Source organism: Panthera leo, chromosome B4, assembly GCF_018350215.1.
Source record: "Panthera leo isolate Ple1 chromosome B4, P.leo_Ple1_pat1.1, whole genome shotgun sequence".
NCBI classification, from domain to species: Eukaryota; Metazoa; Chordata; class Mammalia; order Carnivora; family Felidae; genus Panthera; species Panthera leo.
Genome location: NC_056685.1, coordinates 75,912,092 through 75,932,426, shown reverse-complemented (window position 1 = coordinate 75,932,426; position 20,335 = coordinate 75,912,092). Strand labels below are relative to the sequence as shown.

Here is a 20,335-nt window from a genome sequence, read left to right as displayed (position 1 = left end):
AAAGAAGACAAAAGGTCATATATTACAGTATTCCACTTATTTGAAATACCCAGAATAGGTAAATTCATAGACACAGAAAGCCAATTGGTGGTTACCAATAGATACATCAAGGGGAGAATGAAGAGTGACTGCTTAATGGGTATGAGATCTCCTTTGGGGGTGATGTAAAAGTTCTGGAACTAGATAGAGTGATGGTTGTACAAAACTGTGAATCTACTAAATACCATTGAGCTGTACACTTTACAGGGTTAATTTTATGTTATGTGAATTTCACCTAAAAAAAATTTAATAGTCATGACAACTCTGTGGTAGGGATTACTACTTCACCAATTTTGCAAATTCAGAAACACAGGCTCAGAGAAATTAAAAGATGACCAAGCCCACAGAAGCAGTAGGTACAGGAACAGAGATTCAACGTGGATTTGCGCACCAGACTTGTGATCTTTCTTTTTTCGATGTTGACAGAATGAAGCCCCTCTCCCCCAAAATTAATTTTATGCCCAGCTATCTATAATCCAATATATTAGCAACTTCTGTGTGATACAAGAGGTTTGCACTCTAACAGCTTCCCGATTTTAATAAAAAAATTAGAAGAAAAATAATACAGCACAGAAATATTATAAATATATTATCAGTATTAGCCTGATTATAATACTGATTATGATTATCAGTATTAGCCTGATTAGATTATAACTAACACCACTCAGTAGATCCACATTTCAGGCATCAAAAACTAAAGTTGCCAAGAAGTTTAATAATATACTTGAGGCTGGGGCACCTGGGTGGCTCAGTGGGCTGAGTGTCTGACTTTGGCTCAGGTCATGATCTCACAGTTCATGAGTTCAAGCCCCACATCAGGCTCTCTGCTGTCAGCCTGTCAGCACAGAGCCTGCTTCAGATCCTCTGTCCCTCTCTCTCTGCCCCTCCCCTACTTGCACTCTACTCTCTCTCTCAAAAAATAAATAAGAATATTTTTTTTAAATAATATGCTTGGGGCTATTTCATAACAGAAATAATTAGCCAGTAGAGTGAAAGAATCATGTGTTCTCAGCTTTACTGCCAAATCAAAAATGTAATCACATAAAAACTGAACATAATTCTAATCTTACTTAAATGTTAAGATTTCAGGCAACAAGTAATCAGCATGAAGATACCAAATACACTCCATTTTAGGAGCTTTTTCTACCACTTCAGGTTAGATGCCTAAACAGATTTAGTAACCACTAATGTTGCGCTGTTTCCTATGCTCCCATATTACAGTAACATCACACAATAATATCTCGTAGTCTAACTTACAGGATCATAACATAATGGGCAGGCAGACAATGACAAACGTCAAATATCAACTTTTTAAAAACCAACATAAAATACAACATTTGTGTAGTGACAGAGATGAAAAAGATTACCCAACTAAGCCTTGTTTACAGCACTGTCAACCAGGAATTAGATAACCATCTCAAGAAACCTAGTGTGTACTGACCAGTAAGATTCAACAAAACATCAAGCTTGCATCTAAGCTATGGCTAATTTAGTCTGTGGTGGTTCTGTATCATCTGCCATTCAAGTACAATACTTTAGTTTCCTGCAATTTCATCTTAGTTATAGATGTATTTGACTGTTTTCATCAAATGTGAGGGAGCTTCTCATGATGAGATGCTTATACTGAAGGCGTGTGCAGGATACACAGGTAGGCGATGAAGGCAATTTACTCTAACGACCAAGAGGATGACCAAACAAAATAAGCAGAAGAGTCACTGCCACGACACATTAATGCACACTTCAAATCAACATAACAGAAGATAACCAGGAAGGGCCAGCAATGGGCTGACCACACTGACATGTAATCAGAGACAAAATGGGTAATTTAAAGACAAGTATTGCTCTACTACTGATGGCAGCCTTGAAACAACAGCAAATAATTTACTCCTGGACATATCACATGTACCCAAGAGAGGATCCTCAAGACTGCAACTTGTACACATTGGTCTTTCTAGTCTTTTACAGGTCAACAGGAAGTAATATCATTGGGGAGCATCTTCACTTACCTACCATGACTCCTCTAAATCATATAACGGGGGTGCCTGGGTGGCTCGGTCAGTTGGGCATCCGACTCCTGACTTTGGTTCAGGTCATGGTCTCACGGTTTGTGGTTCGAGCCCTGCATTGGGCTCCACACTGATAGTGCAGAGCCTGATTGAGATTCTCTATTTACTCCCCAAATAAATTATAAAATGTCCTCATCACAAATTTCCTTCTCCTCAGGCCCAATATCCTTTAGCCAATTTTAAAGAACACACACACATTCCACACTAGTAATCATGTTATTTTGCTAATTAAGTCATATAAAAAAAAAAAATCCTCTTTCTTACCAGCAATCCAAGGTTGTTACGTAGGGTTTGAACTAGTAAGAATCACGATGTAACCCCTAGCCACAAATTAGTCATAGGACAATGACTGTAGAAGTTGCCTTTAAGCTAATGGCTATATCCTCAAATCCTGCAGAATCTGTGTACCACCACGGTAGATTTGAACATGGCGAACAAAATGCTGGCTTCTAACCAAATCTTAATATCCAGTAACCTAAAGATAAGGTGTTTACAACTTTAAATTTTTAGAAATACAGGTGACCCTTGAACAACACAGGTTTGAACTACATGTGTCCACTTATACATGGATTTTTTTTGATACAATACAGTACTGAAAGAATATTTTTTCTTCCTTATGGTCTTAATATTTTCTTTTCTCTAGCTACTTTACCATAAGAATACAATATATAATACATAGTTAAGTGTCTGGGAAGTCCAAAGTTATATACAAATTTTCCACCGCACAGGGGTCAGTGCCCCTAACTCCTCCCACATTGTTCAAGGGTCAACTGTATTTCAGAACCAACAGACTGCTTCTTTTTATTTTTTTAATTTTTTTTTGAATGTTGATTCATTTTTTTGAGGGGGGGGGGCAGAGAGAGAGGGAGACACAGAATCTGAAGCAGGCTCCATGCTCTGAACTGTCAGCACAGAGCCCGACGCAGGGCTCGAACTCAAGATCATGACCTGGCCGAAGTCAGACACTTAACCAACTGAGCCACCCGGGTGCCCCAAAACAGACCGCTTCTAAGTAAGTGTGGGCTCTTTTGTGAAGCTCCCAGAAAATGGCATAGGAGCCGAAAGTCCCTTTGTAAACAATACTCTCAAGAAGCAAGACGCAGGGATAATTAACCCCCTTGTGACATTTAGAAAAAATGAAATGGGAGGCTAGACCCATCCCTAAGAGAGAGTTCACTATCAGTCTGCAGCTATTTCAACTATATTTGGTACTATGTGAGAACTCAAAGAGAGAGAGAGAGATGGAGAAAAAAAATGACTTGAGCCAATTTTACTTCCTACATTACAGCTACCTTCTTGAAATATTTAAAGCATATAGCAGGCACTCAAACTTTTTTCAATGAATGAAGGGATGAACAAGTTAAACAGTAACCAGCAGCATGTAAAACATCTTTAGATGAGAAAAGCACACCGGATTTCAAAGGCAGCGAAGAGAACTGAAAATGCTCTATACTACTGACCCATTTTTCAAACACACGTATAGATAATGGGTTTTTTAAGTATTTTTTAAGTTTATTTATTTATTTTGAGAGCGAGAATATGGGGGAAGGGCAGAGAGAGAGGAAGAGTGAGAATCCCAGGCAGGCTCCATCTAACAGCACGGGGCTCAATCTCACTGAGAGATGACTTGAGCCGAAATCAAGAGTAGGATGCTTAACTGACTGAGCCACCCACACGCCCCACAGATAATGTTTTTAAGCGATTATCTACATTTACAGGTATGATTGGAAAGATCTATATATATATAACAAAAGGTTCCTTCCACATTGGATATATTTCACACTTTACAACAGATATTCCCATTTTCCTCATCAGCTGAACTGTCTGAAAGATTTTCAAAAGTACTTTTATTGCTAAGTTGAAATGTATTTGAATGTGCTTGCCAGATGTCATGATACATAAACATAAATAGACAGAAGCTAAGAGAGAGCCGTGACAACTAGGTAAATCATTTCCTTTTGAATCATTTCCAGTACAAGTGTCCTACAAACAGTATAGAAAAAGTCAATAGAGAAAACATCATCCTTCAAACATAAGGCCAAGTGCTACCTTCGGGTGAACACAAATAAAATCACCATTTAAAAGTAATAACACTTCCTCAAAAAATGAAACAGAGAATTACCATACGACCCAGAAATCCCACTTCTAGCATATACCCAAAAGAACTGAAAGCAAGGACTGGAACAGATACTTGCACACCAATGTTCCCAGCGGCACTTTTTGCAACAGCCAAAAGGTGGAAATGACCTAAGTGTCTAAACGGATAAACGAAATGTGGTACACACATACAATGGAATATTATTCAGTCCTAAAAAGGCATGAAATTCTGACACAAGCTCAAACGTTGATGAAACTTGAAGACATCGTGCTGAGTGAAATAAGCCAGACATAGATGGACAAACACTATTATTCTACTACTTCTACTTGTATGAGACCTCTAGAGTAGTCCTGTTCATAGAGACAGAAAGGGGAATGGCTGAGGGAAGAGAGGAATGGGAGTTGTTTGATAGGTACAAAGTTTCAGTTTGGGAAGATGAAAATGTTCTGAAGATGGATGGTTGTGACGGCTGCATAACAATGTAAGTGTGCTTTATGCCACTGACCCATACACTTTAAATGGTTTAAGTGTAAATCTTACATAATCCATATTTTACCACAACTTTTTAAAGTAACTGAGCAAGAATGATGGTCACAGTTTTGTGTCAAAAACATCAAGAAAAGTGGTAAGAGTCTGTAACAAGCATGCTTTACTGTCATCCTCCACAGCCTAGATAACTTACCTGAAAGTCAAGACCTCGGAATAGGAGGGATGGACACACCATTTTCATGTTGCTACAGATTTACACTAAGCAGCTGAGGAAGCTGAATTATATTCTACAGGAGATCGTTTACTAAATAATGAGTGGGCTCTCCTTCCCAACAATTAAATCAGAAAAAAAATCAAGCTCTTCCTTCTAGTCTCCAATGGAAGTAACAAGAATGAAATAATCAGTTGTACTCTTAACAAGAAGCACAGCGGATCCTAAACAGTGACTTTAATTCCCAAGTTTAATTTTGGAACCACTACAATAGGAAACAGCAAGCAGCAATGATGATGATGATGATAATAATAATAATGATAATAACTTTCTTTACTGCTTTTATTAAGTGACTTTGTACACTAACCCTTTTCAGCCTCATCTCAAAAACAGGGATAATGTTTACATCTGCCTTATAAGGGTTGTTTGAAGATCTTATGAAGTAATATACATAAAACACTGAGTTCAGTGCCAAGAATACATATATGTTCAAACCTCCCCTCCTGCCATTCACTAGTATCTGTAGCCCTTTGCCACTCCTGGATCAGTCCCCAGGGGCTATGCTGATGTTTTTGGCCAGCAACCTATGGCTCCTCCCTCAGGACCCAGCTGTTTCTCTCAGTTCTACTTGTTTCACTCCTGGTTTCTAAGAGGATCCTGTCTATATTTAGAGATAATGCCAGTACCAACTGTGGACTCAACAGGTGCTTGGGAGGGCACTTGAGCTCTCCACAATTTTCAATTGTTTTCCAAAGTTAATTGGTTCTGACTCCACAACTGGTTGTGTTGACTTCTACAAGGAAGAGCGCCACCTAGGCACAGTACTTCAGCAGTACACTAGACTAAACAAAATAATAAGCCTGTTCACAGGTCAAACCCTTAGCAAGATGAGCTTTAACAGGACCCCAGAAGACTTGTTAATTCACAAGAGCAATAAACATTTATAAAGTCTACAGATATAGCCCACTAACCCAATCTTTATCTAAATCACCATTATCATATCAAACCCAAGATTCAACCAATTCATGCTGCTTGTACTACAACCAAGATTAGGAGGAGGAAGACAGGCAAGTAGAACCAGACAGCAAAGACTCTAAAGAAGGCATCCAACAGAGCCCAGTGTGAATGCAGCTTTATTTACTACCTCTGTGACCATAGCAAGTTATTTAACCTCTTAATTATAACACAGGAAATAACTGTGAGGATTCAATTAAATGAGATAATGCATGCAAAACAAACTTAGCACCTTGCCTCATCTACTGTAAGAGGTCAATAAAAAGCCACATTATCACTAATGAAGACACTCCTTGCTTTACTCAGTTTTTGTAAGATATAAGAAAAGTGACAACTGAGGTCATTATTTTGGACCTTTATAAACTAGTCTAATGCTACTATCCAAGACCTAGCTGAGAAATATAAACAGATAAATTCCCAGAAATCTTAGGTGAGTCAGCAAAACTTAATACCCAACAAATAAAAAGATTAACATCAACTATTTATGAACACATAATGGTAATACAATTTCAAAATCGGCAATCTTGTATCTAGAACCATTCAATATTTGGTCTGGAAATCCAAGTATTAAGGAAATGCCAAGATTATGACCCAGAAATATTTTCCCACAGTATTTTCAAATCACCTTAATTCAAACTGGAAGGTAAAAGGCAGCCTGATAATTTGAAATCAGCATCAAGAATTTCTTGAGGCAGACCCAAACTCTCCCAAGAGCATAAATCCAGTAGCAGATGGTATATGAACATTTCTCAGTGAGAAACTGCAATTCTAACAAAGTATAGATAACTTCGATTTTATCAATGCTATTCACCACCTTTGGGTCTAAATGAAAACAAACTCTTGGTTCTCTTCCCCCCAAACACCCTGAACTCTGCATTATCACTGACCTAATTCAGAGCAAGATGCTTATTTTTGGTGATATGTTCTCCTCTGCTTCATTAACCACAGGTAAATTACACACAGTAGCCTGATGAACATAAGAGAAATAAATATTACAGGGATGGTTCACCGATGAAATTGACCATAAATAACCAAATTATTAAAAGAATAGCTTGTACTCAGCAGAGGGACATGCCTGAGAAAGACCCACCTTCCAAAAGAACCCAATCATCCTGGATGAATTAGGAGAAAGATGCCACTCTAGTCCACCTACCCTGTACTCTCAAACAAGATCTACCCTTCCACTTTAAATCAAGCCCAAACCACATCTATTTTATTTCTCTGCCACCCTTTGCCTTATTTTCCATTCCGCCCCCCCATTCCTTTCTATCTTTTTCCAAATCCCACTTTGCCCCCAAATCCTGAGGACCTCGGACACCCACGCAGATGACCTTACGCATACCCACTGCATTCCCAATTCATTGTACTTCTCAACCCAAACGACCCATTCTTTCATTCTTTTCGATCCCTCGTTGTTTCTTAAAATCCAATACCCCCACACACGCTCACACCAGAGTCCCCCCTTACTCCATTGTTTCCCTGGCCTGTGCTCTGGAAACCCCCCAACTCGGACCCGTGTGCTTCGGCCTGCCCCACTGACCCCAGAAGGCTTTCACCATCTGGGCACTCCGGGTCCCAAAGGGCTCACGTCCCCCTCCTGTCCATACCCCAACCCCCAACAACCACCCCCTCCGCCGTGCCCTCCCTCGAGCCCGCTCTCTGCACTTCTGTGCCCCCCTTTACACCCCACCAACCCCTCCACCCAGCACCCTCAGCCTCACCTACCCGGGGACCCCGCAGACGCCGCGTCCCCCCCCAGTTCCGGGCTCTGCGTCCCGGACGCTCCGAGGTCTGAGAAGAGGAAAGGAGCTCCTCCGCCTCCTTCTCCTCCTCTTCTAGAGCGGCCGCCGTCGCCGCCTCGCTCCTCCCCTAGCTCTCCCAGAGCCGGACGCCGCCCCGCCCCCACCGCCCCTTTCCCGGCTTCGGCCGGGCGGCGGGCTGGGGATCGCAGCCGCGGCTGGGGGCCGGAGTGCCAGCGGATCCACACCGACCTCGCCGGGGCTCGCGCTGTTCGCCCCGCCCCGGAGCCCGCTCGGGCGCGTGCGCGCCAGCCAGCCAGCGCACAGGCGCGTGCTCGCGCCGGCGCGAACCCAACGCGCCGAGCTCGAGGCCGTTGCAGCCACCCGGCGCGCGAAGGCCGGGCGGGAGGCGGCCCGCGCGCCAGAGATCTGCGAGTGGAGAGGCGCCGGGCGGGAGGCGGGCTCCAGTCCGTCGGGTTACCGCTCCTCTCGAGACCCAAACCCTCGCGCCTCGCACCGCCCGCCGGGTCGCGCGCCTCAGTTGAGGGTGCTCGGGCGTCGCCGGGAACTGGGAATAACGAGGAAGGGTAGGGATTGGAGGAGTGGGTCGGCAACAAACTAGATGAAAGTGGGGACGGGTAGTACTAGAGCATGTGCCCACGTGCAGAACAGCCCAGGCCCACAAAGAGCCGGGCGGCGTGGGGAGGGGGGTAACAGCGCGCTCTGGGAGTGAAGGGCCGGAGCTGGAACTGCCGGAAAGAGCCGAAACTCCCCCGGAGATTGCCGAAGGCGGGCGCATCGAGAGGAACCTTGCGAGGAGCTTTATAATATCTAGGTTCCCGCGGGGACGCGCGCTCTCAGGCTGCCTTGCCTTTCGCTGCTCACGACTCCGCCCCATGGCCTTCCAGCGCCTTCTCCTTTGCCTGCTTCCCGACCCAAGTTTGACTCCAAAAGGCCGTTTCAGAGTCCCCAACCTCAGGCAACTCCCGGACGTCCGGACTTCGCGGCCGCTCAGCTTCCTGGGAGTCCGTAGAGGCCGGTGCGGGATCGAGGGCAGGATAACCTCTGGACTTGAAGGTTCTCTACCACGTATGCCAGACGCTGCCCAAGCCCATTTCTGAGTCGGATCTCTGGTTTGCTCAGCCGTCTACATTCCTCCATGCGGCTGTGGTCAGGCCGCCAGTGAATCTTTCTGTTAAATATCCTTCTGACTTCATGATCAGATTCCCAACCTCCCCAGGGCCAGAACCGTCTGTAGTATTTGTGCAACCTTCTACCCAGTGTCCTGAAAGTGTGAAGTACTCACCCCACCGTCAACTAGTCGGTGGTCGATTAGGAGCGGCCAGAGGCTGGGGATTTAGACAGCATTGAAAAGATTAATCAGGATCTGTCCCCATGTTCTTAGCTTTAGAGGCCAAAGCTTAAGGAACTCTGGACAGGCATCAGCGACAAACCTGGAAGTGTATATGAGTATGTATAGCTAGACACCACAGGCACAGGTTTGTTTTCCAGATGTTCGTTACTGCAGTCGCAGTACCTGCAATGAAGTAGTGTATGTAGTAGATCTCAGATAGCCAGATCTCAGATACCCAGAAGTTGCCTCGTCCTTTGTGTTTAACTTTGCACGAGGTTGGAGGGTCAAAAATACCCCGCAGCCCACTGACCCCTGGCTAATAAAGCCTGGTCTAATCCAATCGTATCACTTACAGATCTAAATAAGCAAAAGACTAGGTCACCCAGCTAGCAAGGGCATTATACATAGGTTGCTTACTATTGCATCTTTTCTCAAAATATTCAAATAGAAGCAAACTTTCCAAATATCTGCTTTCTTTTCATTCACTAAATTGAAATAAGTACCCAATGAGTGGTAAGCATTGTTCTAGGTTTTGGGTCGCTTACAAAGAAGAATAAAAGCAAGATTATCCCCAAGAAGAGTATCCTATTGTAAAGGAGGATAAAAGCTATTAAATAATTAACTATAATAGCACGTGAAAAGTGTCGAAACAAAAAGTGCAAAGTGTTGTAGGAACACAGGAATGAGTGACTAATTCTTCCATAATGTCCCTTCCTTCCCATACATAGTAGAAATGGAATGCTATGACCTTGCTTAATGGGAAACTTCATGCTGCTGAAGAATGGTACCGGAACCAAGAGAATCCAAGATCCCTTCCATAATGACAGATTTCACCTACCAAAAGTTGCCTAGAAAACTCTTCATTAGGGGTGCCTGGGTGGCTCAGTCGGTTAAGCGGCCGACTTCGGCTCAGGTCATGATTTCGCGGTCCGTGAGTTCAAGCCCCGCGTCAGGCTCTGTGCTGACAGCTCAGAGCCTGGAGCCTGTTTCAGATTCTGTGTCTCCCTCTCTCTGACCCTCCCCCGTTCATGTTCTGTCTCTCTCTGTCTCAAAAATAAACATTAAAAAAAAAATTTTTTTTAATAAGAAAGAAAACTCTTCATTATAGGGCCCCTTGTTGCTGCAGAACCAATATTGTTTCTTTGGGAGGGAAATAAAGTCTACTTTTGGAAATCTCACAGTGTTAGGAAAGACATCTGATGGCTCTCCCAAGATAGCCAGTGGTTTAATGGGAGACAGTTTTTATATGCGGATATTCCATACGTAGATATATAGAAGGGAGGTGAGTTAAGGAGAATGCATAGGCCCAATCTATGAGAGCTGTCAAAGCATCACTGGAAATCTAACAATGTGAAGAATATCATATTTAACAGATCTCTAAGAGAGAGTTCTGAGTATAGTTTAAAGTGTGGTTGAAAGTGTGGGTCACATAGAGCATACAACTTGCTAAGTGGAGTTTGCAAGAGGGGTACTGTAACTCATGGCCCACTTTCACCCTTTCTCCATGCCACATTCTATCTCTCCAAACAGACATTGAATAAATGTTTCAAAAATATCTTTTGGACCTGAATTATAAAGATTAATTTTATCTTGGTTCTTTACATATATGTTTTCTATTGTGTATTCATAATAAAACAAAATGATCATTGACTGCTTTGAAATAATTGCAAAACTCCATGCTGTCAGTGCAGAGCCTGCTTGGGACTCTCTCCCTCTCTCTAAAAACAAACTTTTTAAAAAAGGAAAGAATTGCAAATTGTTTAAAGTCCATCCGTAAATTATACTGGAGGTACTGGAGGACAAGAAATGCTCTAGTAAATTCGACATATAATACTTGTGACATACTCTGAAGAAAACACAAAAACAACCAAATTTCTGAAATGATTAGAGTGACTGCTCAGGATTGCAAAAGATCATTTTGAAACAACATCCATATGTCTCAGTTCAGCCTTCAGGGAATTAATTTATCCCAGGTTACCTAATGATCAAGTGGCAAAATTAGAACTAAGGATAAGTCATGACATAATCTTCATCTTGACAGATATATTTTGCAGATGTTAAAAAGACCTAATTTGACATGTTTTCAAATAGATCCTGGAAATCAAAATTTTTCTTATGTTTGTTTCAGTTGATATTTTGTATCTGAAGTGATTGTCAGATTCCATATTTTTATTAGGAAAAAAAAGAGGCTGAATTTAGTCTGAGAAACAAAAATTTTCCTCATTATCTTGGAGACTTGATAATTAATGACTGTAATTAACATGATTTTCTTAGAAGTCTCTGCTAACTAAAGTTGAAACTACAAACCACTATAGGCAAGAAGACCACCAGAGAATGTCTCATAAGGTGTACTTTTCTGTTTGATTGCCCCACCTCTAGTACCTAATAAGAGTATTCATGTGGGCAGACCAAACTTTGTGTCTTAGAAAATTAGCATCATGGAGTGCTAACCAGACCTGAAAAAACTATTCCAGTTGCAAATAAGTTTGGGAAACACTGGGTAAGATAAAGTTAAGCTAGTTTCTTTACATCCCAGAGCATTTAATTTGGTAATGTGCTTTGTTAACAATCAAATGAATGCACTATATAGTATGCAGCTTTCCCCCAAGGAAGCTTTTTTCCCTAAGAGAGTTCTGCATGGGATTCATGTTTCTTTGAACATTCATTTTCTAAAGTTCTATTAAATGGGTTTGATTAGGTCAGCATTTCCCATTTTACAGATAACAAAACTGAGGTACAAAGACAGGAGTAACATAGCCAATTGTATATCAGATGTTTACAGGCTCAGTCGGTTGAGCTTCTGACTTCGGCTCAGGTCATGATCTCACACTCTGTGAGTTTGAGCCCCGCATCGGGCTCTGTGCTGACAGCTCAGAGCCTGGAGCTGCTTCGGATTCTGTGTCTCCCTCTCTCTCTGCCCCTCCCCCGTTCATGCTTTGTCTCAAAAATGAATAAACATTAAAAAAAAAAGAGTGGCATCCATTAGGAACTAAGCCAGCCAGGTGCCGTGAATTTGCCCTTTAGTGACTTTGTTTCTATACATAAGACCAATCAATAACTAATACTGCTTTACTATAAGTTTATTAATGGAATTTCAGCATGCTCTTTCATTTATACAGCGTGTCACCATTTTTTTAAGTTTATTTATTTATTTTGAGAGAGAGGGAGAGGAAGAGGGAGAGGGAATCCCAAGAAGGCTCCACAGTCAGTGCAGAACCCTATGTAGGGCTCAAATTCACGGACTGTGAGATCATGACCTGAGCTGAAGTCAGATGCTTAACTGACTGAGCCACCCAGGTATCCCAGTCTGTCACCATTTTTTAAAATTAATAATGACTAACCTCTGCAAAATGTCTTATTGTTTATAAAGCGCTCTCAACACATGGTCTCATTTGATTGTCTCAACATCCCTGTGATTCAGGCATCATTATTCCCATGTAACAAATGAGAAAACTGAGGCTTTAAATTAAGTAACATGTCTGTTATTTGCATTGTTAAATATCCTGTTATTTGCATGGGGAGAAGACAGTCGCTGCCCTCAAGGGGCTTTGGTATAGGTAAAGAGACAAGACTCACAAACATGAGACAGAGAATGATTATGTAGCAACATGTAGGAAAATGTTTGATAGAATAGTCCAAACTTCACAAGAATACTGAAGGAATTCAAGGGTGAAAGATTACTGGAGATGGAATTAATCAGTGAAGGTATCATTTAGGGATAAACCTTAAGCTGGATCGTAAAAGAAGAGTAGAGATTTGGATTAGGAGAGAGGAAAAAGAATTATAGGCAAGAAGAGTGACATCAGCAAAGGCATGAACATGAGAACAGGAAACACACTGATGGAAAAGAATTAGAGTTGGAAGGGAGATGGGTCTAAAATGATCAGTCTTTTGGCTGTGCAAGAAAAGTCAACTGCTGAGAGGCCATGGGTTTCCAGTCACTGAATATAAATAATATGACACCATGTGCCCAGATGGAACAGCTATTTGGTTTCCAATCCAAAAGCAGTAAATTTACACTCTCTGCCATGGACCCCAGGAGTGAAAAGGAGAAAGTATCAACAGAAGCCAAGTCCAAACTGGTGGTTATGGGTATATTTCCCCCATATCCTTCCTATTCCTTTCTTTATACTAATTCATCTGAAAGGTGAATGATCTATTGATGCTAGGAAAAATGCCCCTTCAGGTGGTGCTCACAAAGCCAGGCTCTCATGCTAAGTCAGTCACTGCCCAGCAGATGATCAATGTTCCCCACAACATTTCCCAGTACAAAAATGGGACTAAGGTATGGCACAGAATGGATTTAAAATGATTCTAACTTTCCCATACTGAGGACTGTTGAGACTTGTCAGTGAGGTTTAAACCAAGAAAATTGAAGGTCATACTTAAAGTTATAATAGTTTGCAAATAAGCAGATGGGCTAATGGAAAGGGTGGATGACAGGTGGGGAGAAGGAAAACAATTGGGAAGAAAAGAAAAATGAGAATAAAGAAAGAAACAAATTGGGGCACCTGCGTGGCTCAGTCGGTTGAACGACCGACTTCAGCTCAGGTCATGATCTCACAGTTTGTGAGTTCAAGCCCTGCATCAGGCTCACTGCTATCAGAGCAGAACCTGCTTTGGATCCTCTGTCTCCCTCGCTCTCTGCCCCTCCCCCACTCGCAGGCACACCCATTCTCTCTCTCAAAAGTAAATAAAACATTAAAAAAATTGAGCAACAAATTACTGAAATGAAATCTCATGCAGCAGAATCCTACGTAAATTTTTCGCTTTTGTTGTTCAAAACCCACCTTAACAAAACAAATGAATAAAACCAGGTAGTTGAACATATTTCAATCTTTTACGGTGACCAAGAGAAAGATGGCAAGGAACATGAAGAGAAACCAAAAAATCAGCTTCTCAGGGTGTGAACATCAAAAGCCAAAGCAGTGGCATGAAACGTGTGTTCAAGCAAAGCTCTCGCATGAGACAGACTGCCTCAGAGTCCCCCAGGAGATCAAATGACATCTAGGAAACACGTTTCATTTAGAGATTGCCCTGAATAACACCCAGATCCAACTTCACAGTTGCTTTCTTTCCCAACAAAAGAGGAGGACTGAACTCTAGTAATAAACCTACTAAGAAGGTACCACTACCAGATCAAAAAAAAAAAAAAAAAAAAAAGTGAAGGGACATATTTGACCCTTGTGACAGCCTTAAGGCGCCATCTGCAGTTCTTAGCTAAGACTGCAATAAACCCAAAGCTCCTGCTGGCTTGTTAGGACCACCTACTGGTAAAGAAAAGAGAAAACAAAGAAATACTAAATTCAAGTCAGGGAGTCCTCAAAACCCTCCTGGGTCCTAGAGTAGATGCAAGCATAGCTTTAAGACGCAGTACCCAGGAAAAGATCTAAGGGCCTTCGTTGGCTATAAGCTCAATGAGCAACCAAAAAAGCTAATAAATTCTTAGACTGCTTGATTTCAAGGATGATATATTGTCCAGACCTTGAGAACTTAATAGCCCCACAGTACCCCGTTCTGTCTGAACACATCTGAGAATTGCATTTAGTTCTGGGCACAATTTAAGAGCAATATTGACAAGAGCCATAAAAATGTTCATACCCTTTGACCCAGTAATCCCACCCATGGGAATTTATTCTGAAATAATTCAAGAGACTAGATGAATTAGAAACATGAAGATATCGATGCAGCATTCTTTATAACAAAAAAATATATACATTAATAGCCTAAATGTCTCCCCAAAAGGGGAATATTATACAGCATTAAAATATAATGATACGTTATTTGAAAAGTTAAAATAAAAAACATAGAATGATAATGCATGCTACAACATGGATGAATCTTGAAAACATTATGCTAAGTGAAAAAAGCCAGACACAAAAGGAGACATTGTATGATTCCATTTATATAACATGTCCAGGATAGGAAAATCTATAGAGACAGAAAGTAGATTAGTGGTTGCCAAGGGCTGGGGGAGGGGAGAGCCGAGAGTGATTGCTAATGGGTATGGGGTTTGTTTTAGGGAAGGCAAAAACGTCTGAAATTAGCTAGTGGTGATAGTTGCACAACCTTATGAATATACTAAAAATCATTAAACTGTATACAAGGATGAATTTTATGGCATGTGAATTATATATCAATTAAATACATGTATGTCTTCATAGAAATATATACACATATATATACATCTTCATAATAATATATAAAATGCTTATGATTCAGTGAGGGGGAAAAAGCAGTACAAAATTGTGTCCTTGATATGAGACAATCGTGTAAAAATTAATTATGTACACTTACAGATGAGGACTAAAAGGGAAAATGAATAGGTGGAAACAGCAAGGTGAATGTAGGTGAATTTTTTTATTTGGGGGGTGGGTGGGTAGCCATTATATTGTTCTTCGAGCAATTTAATATTTTCTTTTCTTCCCAAGACGGTGTCCACAAGAGGGCAGACAGAAGATGACAAACAGAATCATTTAGCACAAGCCTCAGCTGAAAAGTTAAGAACCCAGCATTCAGTGTGGAAAGCAATCTCAAAGGGCATGTAAGTCCAACTTCCTCGTATTACAAGGGGCAGACTGCAGCCCAGAGTGGTAAAACGGCAGGCTGGTCCCCCAAGCAGTGGAGGTAGAAGCCTATGTCCGCACTTCTCCATCCGTCTCTTCCTACCAAACTACAGTGCTTCCTTAAACAAGGCAATGTTTAATCTGAAAAAGGGAAGATTTCGAAGGATATGAGACGAGGGCAGCTGCTTATCAAGGAAGGGTTTTTGTTGTTGTTGTTGTTGGGTTTTGTTCTTTGTAACAAGAGATGGCATATCTAGAAATTACAGGGAAGCAAATTTTAGTCCGATAGAAGAACTTAACGATTAAGGGTGTCCAAAAGGTGAAACAGGTAGCAGATTTCCAACTGAAGCCAATGCCAAAATGGAAATCTTTGAGGAAAGCTATTCTTCAGGTCCTGCACTGAGTGAGCACTTGACATAGAGGCCTTCTCACTTCCCTTCCAACTCTTTAAAAGGCCCTATACATTTTTTATTTGTGGGAGTGGGAGAATATGAAATCATTGGATTTCATGAAATCTTCTCGGTTGGAGAATAAGGAAGACCTCACACTTGCTAATATCTTGGTTTATATAAATATAGAATTATTTAATAGTGAATTTCTACTTACAGCTGATTTTCGCTATATCAGGTGCTTTGGGAATCACATCCCCAGAAAAGTCTCTTCGTGATAATAATGTCCCAGGGTTGTTAGCAAAGCAGAATTCCCTTCCAGAAGTTCTCAATTCCCATAATTTTGTGCCATTTTTTTCTTTTCAAAAAATGGCTGGGCTATACCATTGACTATGAGATATACGAACAGATGTCCCTGGAATGAGTGGGGAAGGAGTGTAAGTAGTCTAATCCTGGTAAGGACGCAATTTCAGAACCCATTCACAGGCCAGGGCAAGAAGGAAGATGAAATCCAAATATGAGTCTTAATGAGTCTTTCCTACTAAGAGGTAACATTCTATAACATCTTTCTCACTTCTTACCACGTGCCCCAGCCCATACCTACAAAAGGTTCTCCTGTGCAAAGTTTTAAACTAATCCACACTAAAGTAACCAATGTGGCTAAAAGGTGGACAGCAGATCACCATGCCATAACATCTCAGAAAGTAGAAATACCTCTCTGTCCTGCATAGAAGGACTGAGACTCCAGATGTCAGGGAATAGCCTCCCTAATTGAAATGAATCTGCCAAAGGGTGATAAGAGAGTTCTGCAGGGACAATCTGCAAGTGAAAAGGGCCATCTTACAAGCAGTGAGCTCCTTCCCAGGAGATTCATCTCACCCTCGGAGTTGTCTCATTCTGAGGACTTCTGCTATCCCAACTGGCCCAGATGAGCTCTGACCCATTTTAAAACTACAGCCTAAGAACAGCCAAACCCAAACCACTTCCCTGGTTCCCCATGAACAGCCAAAAAAAGGCTGGAATTTTTCCTTTTAAGTTGATTTATTTATTTTGAGAAAGGGAGAGACAGACAGAGAGACTGAGAGTGTGACCAAGGAAGGGCAGGGAGAGAGGGAGGGAGAGAGAATCCCAAGCAGGCTCCTTGCTGTCCGTGCAGAGCCTGACATGGGGCTTGATCCTGTGAACCATGCGATCATGACCTGAGCCAAAAATCAAGAGTCAGACACTTAACTGACTGAGCCAACCAGGTACCCCTGGAATTTTTCTTAATTATAAAACAAGAGAGAGAGAGTCTAGGAAAGAGGAGGTGAGGAAGAGAGACCATTTATACCCTACCACCACAACACAATCCATCATTCCTATTTACTTCTTTCTAATCCTTATTTGTAAGCATTCATATGGTGATTTGCAAGAAACCAAAAGGAATTTTTTTTAATAGAAAATACACTAATACACTCTAGGAAAATTCAGCCTTACAGGTAGAACCTTCATTCCATACCAATTAACTCCCCTAGACACCCAAGCCTTGTTTCCTTACATGGCTGAAAGGGGGAAAGGGTTATATTAAAGTTATATTTGCTCACTCTACATATGCTAGTTTCCTTATCCCAGCAACCCTTTAAGAGTACATACTATTATCTCAATTTTAGGGGAAACTAAGGCTCTCAGAGACTAAAGAAACCTAGGATCACACAGCTAGAAAATCATGGAACCACATTAAAATCCTAATCCTAATCCTTCTGATTCTAAAACTCATGCTTAAAGTTGAAAGACAAGCCATAGACTGGGGGAAAATATCTATGACACATACGACAAAGAGTTAAGGTTCCTTACAAGCGAGGATACCAACAAAATAGATTTCACAAAGACAGGTAGGAGATAATTTATTTTTTTGGAGATAATATTTTTTTTAAAGCAGAAAATACTTATGTCCAGGCTTTCACTAAAGAGGACATGCAAGTACCCAACAAAATTTGAAAAGATGCTGACCTTTACTATGAGTCAGGGAAAGGCAAATTAAAGTCGTCAGATACTATTCCTCACCCATCATCTTGGCAAAAATTTAAAAGAGTGATAACAGTCCATTCCAATTCCAAGGAAAGGGCCACTTCCTTACACTGCTGGAGGAAGTATAAATTACCAGAATATTTTCCAGAAGTAACCTGATACAGTATCAATGAAAATTTTAAATATACATTCTGTTTGACCTTATATTATCACTTATTGGAATCCAGCCTCAAAAAAACAAAAAGCACCAGTACACACATTTAAAGATATTTATTGTAGCCTTGCTCATGTTGAAACAATAGAAACTGCTCCTGAATAGTTCTTTTTTTTTTTTAATTTATTTTTGAGAGACAGAGAAAGTGTGAGTGGGGGCAGGGCAGGGAAAGGGAGACAGGATCTGAAGCGGGCTCTGTGCTGACAGCAGAGAGCCTGATGTGGGGCTTGAACTCACGAACTGTGGGATCGTGACCTAAGCCAATGTTGGATGCTTAACCGACTAAGCCACCCAGGTGCCCCAATAGTTCCTATTTTAATAAATTAAAGTGTAGCCATATTTTTGTAACAAAAGTTCATAACAAAATTTGAGAATAGTAAAATGTTTTCCAAATTAAGTAAAGCCCCTAATCACTCTTTTGTTCCTTTTTCCTAATAGGCTATTTTTAATATATTTACATTGTGCAGTAGTACTAGATATCATGTTAATAAGTTACTAATCAATGGTCTATGAAAATACCTCATTAAAATTCCATGTGATGATTTCACAGATTCTAAGTATTTTTCAAAAGAAACATATATCAATTTTTGGCAACTTTACAAAAGTGTAAAAGTTAATTTGGCCTTGAAATCATGGTATATAAATTCATTGGTAGGAGCACCTGGGTGGCTCAGTTGGTTGAGCATCTGCCTTTTGATTTCAGCTCAGGTCATGATCTGGAGGGTTCATGAGATCGAGCCCTGCACTGGACCCCGTGCTGATAGCATGGAGCCTGCTTGGAATTCTCTCTCTCTCTCTCTCTCTCCCTCTTTCTCTGCCTCTCCCCCTGCTCATGCTCTCTCTCTCTCTCTCTCTCTCTCAAAATAAATAAACTTTAAAAAATTCATTAGCAAAAACTGTTCAAGTTTTGTTATATATGAATACAAAGAAAAACACATCTACAAATTTCATTCCTCTCAGTTGATCAGATGAGACCAGATTTTATTTTAATCTGCAAAGAATATTAGCCAAAATAATAATAATTCTACTTTAAAATGTGTGTGTGTGTGTGTGTGTGTATGTATATATATATATATATATATATATATATATATATATATATATATATATATATATCACTCAGAGTTAATTTCCCGAAAATAAAGTTCGAGGGATGCACACAAACACAAAAGAAGAGCAAGAAAACTGGAGTAAAAGTATATAAGTTTAACATCATGTTCCGGTTCTCCAGTCTTCCTGTCCATTCTAGACATTTCTTCCACACTTGATGGTTACATGGAAATTAAATAAGACCCTGTTGAGATACTCAAGCACTGGTTCCCTCGGTTTCCCCAAAGCCCTCATAAAGGCACATGAAATATAAAATCATAAATTTTCCCATGAGTCCCCATCAAACAATGTCATCTGCCCCTTCTCCAATGTTCCAGTGTATTCCACTTATAATTCTTATGACACTTAGTTCAAAACGCTGAAGGAGGTGAACTTGGGTATCTGTGTATGTTATATCCCCCACCAGACTGTAAGCTCCTAGGCAGCAGAGTATGTAGTTCAGGGTCAGGGGGAGACCTGAGAATTCAGCCAGTCCAACCACCCAAGCAAAGTCTGAGGGCTCTCTACAATACTTCACCAAGCAGAAAAGTTTGCGATAGCGGTACTACCCCCACTCCATAGCAGCTTGTTCCTTCTTAGGAAAAGTGGATCTCCTAGAAAGCTCTCCTATAAATAGAATTAAGATATTTTTCTGCAATTTTTCTCATTTAACCCCTCTCTTACCCATTGGTAATCTACAGAATAGATCAAATCCCTATTGCCACAGGACAGCTTGTGAAATATGAGACCCTTCATATTTTTCCTTCAATCTCCTAACTCAGTACTTTGCATATGAAAGAAAGAAAGAAAGAAAGAAAGAAAGAAAGAAAGAAAGAAAGAGAGAGAGAAAAAGAAAAAGAGAGAAAGAGAGAAAAAGAGAGAAAGAGAAAGAGAAAAGAAATAGTTAAATAATCTTCTTCCATCGCTCATCAATGTACCAGGGTGGGCAAGGTTGTATATCCTCTAAAAGATATTTTATTGGTTTTATAACATGCCTTTAATTTCACTATCTAGTTTTAGGAAGAACTTATCAGGAATACAATAACCGACAATTGAGAAA

At 40.8% G+C, this 20,335-nt stretch overlaps 1 protein-coding gene across 3 annotated transcripts in view; it reads right to left on the bottom strand.

Moving 5' to 3' along the window:
* The window catches only part of SPATS2 (spermatogenesis associated serine rich 2), a 149,901-nt gene extending 141,972 nt beyond the window's left edge, over window positions 1-7,929 (bottom strand). For 2 of the 3 annotated variants that reach the window (XM_042946429.1, XM_042946428.1), the window contains exons 1-2: window positions 7,643-7,929; window positions 6,805-6,884 (exon numbers count right to left, since the gene is read on the bottom strand). The gene's annotated coding sequence lies outside the window, so the exon portion shown is untranslated. The remainder of the gene's footprint in view (window positions 1-6,804; window positions 6,885-7,642) is intronic. The other variant, XM_042946430.1, reaches the window with a different exon arrangement.
* Between the last annotated feature and the right edge of the window lie 12,406 nt (window positions 7,930-20,335).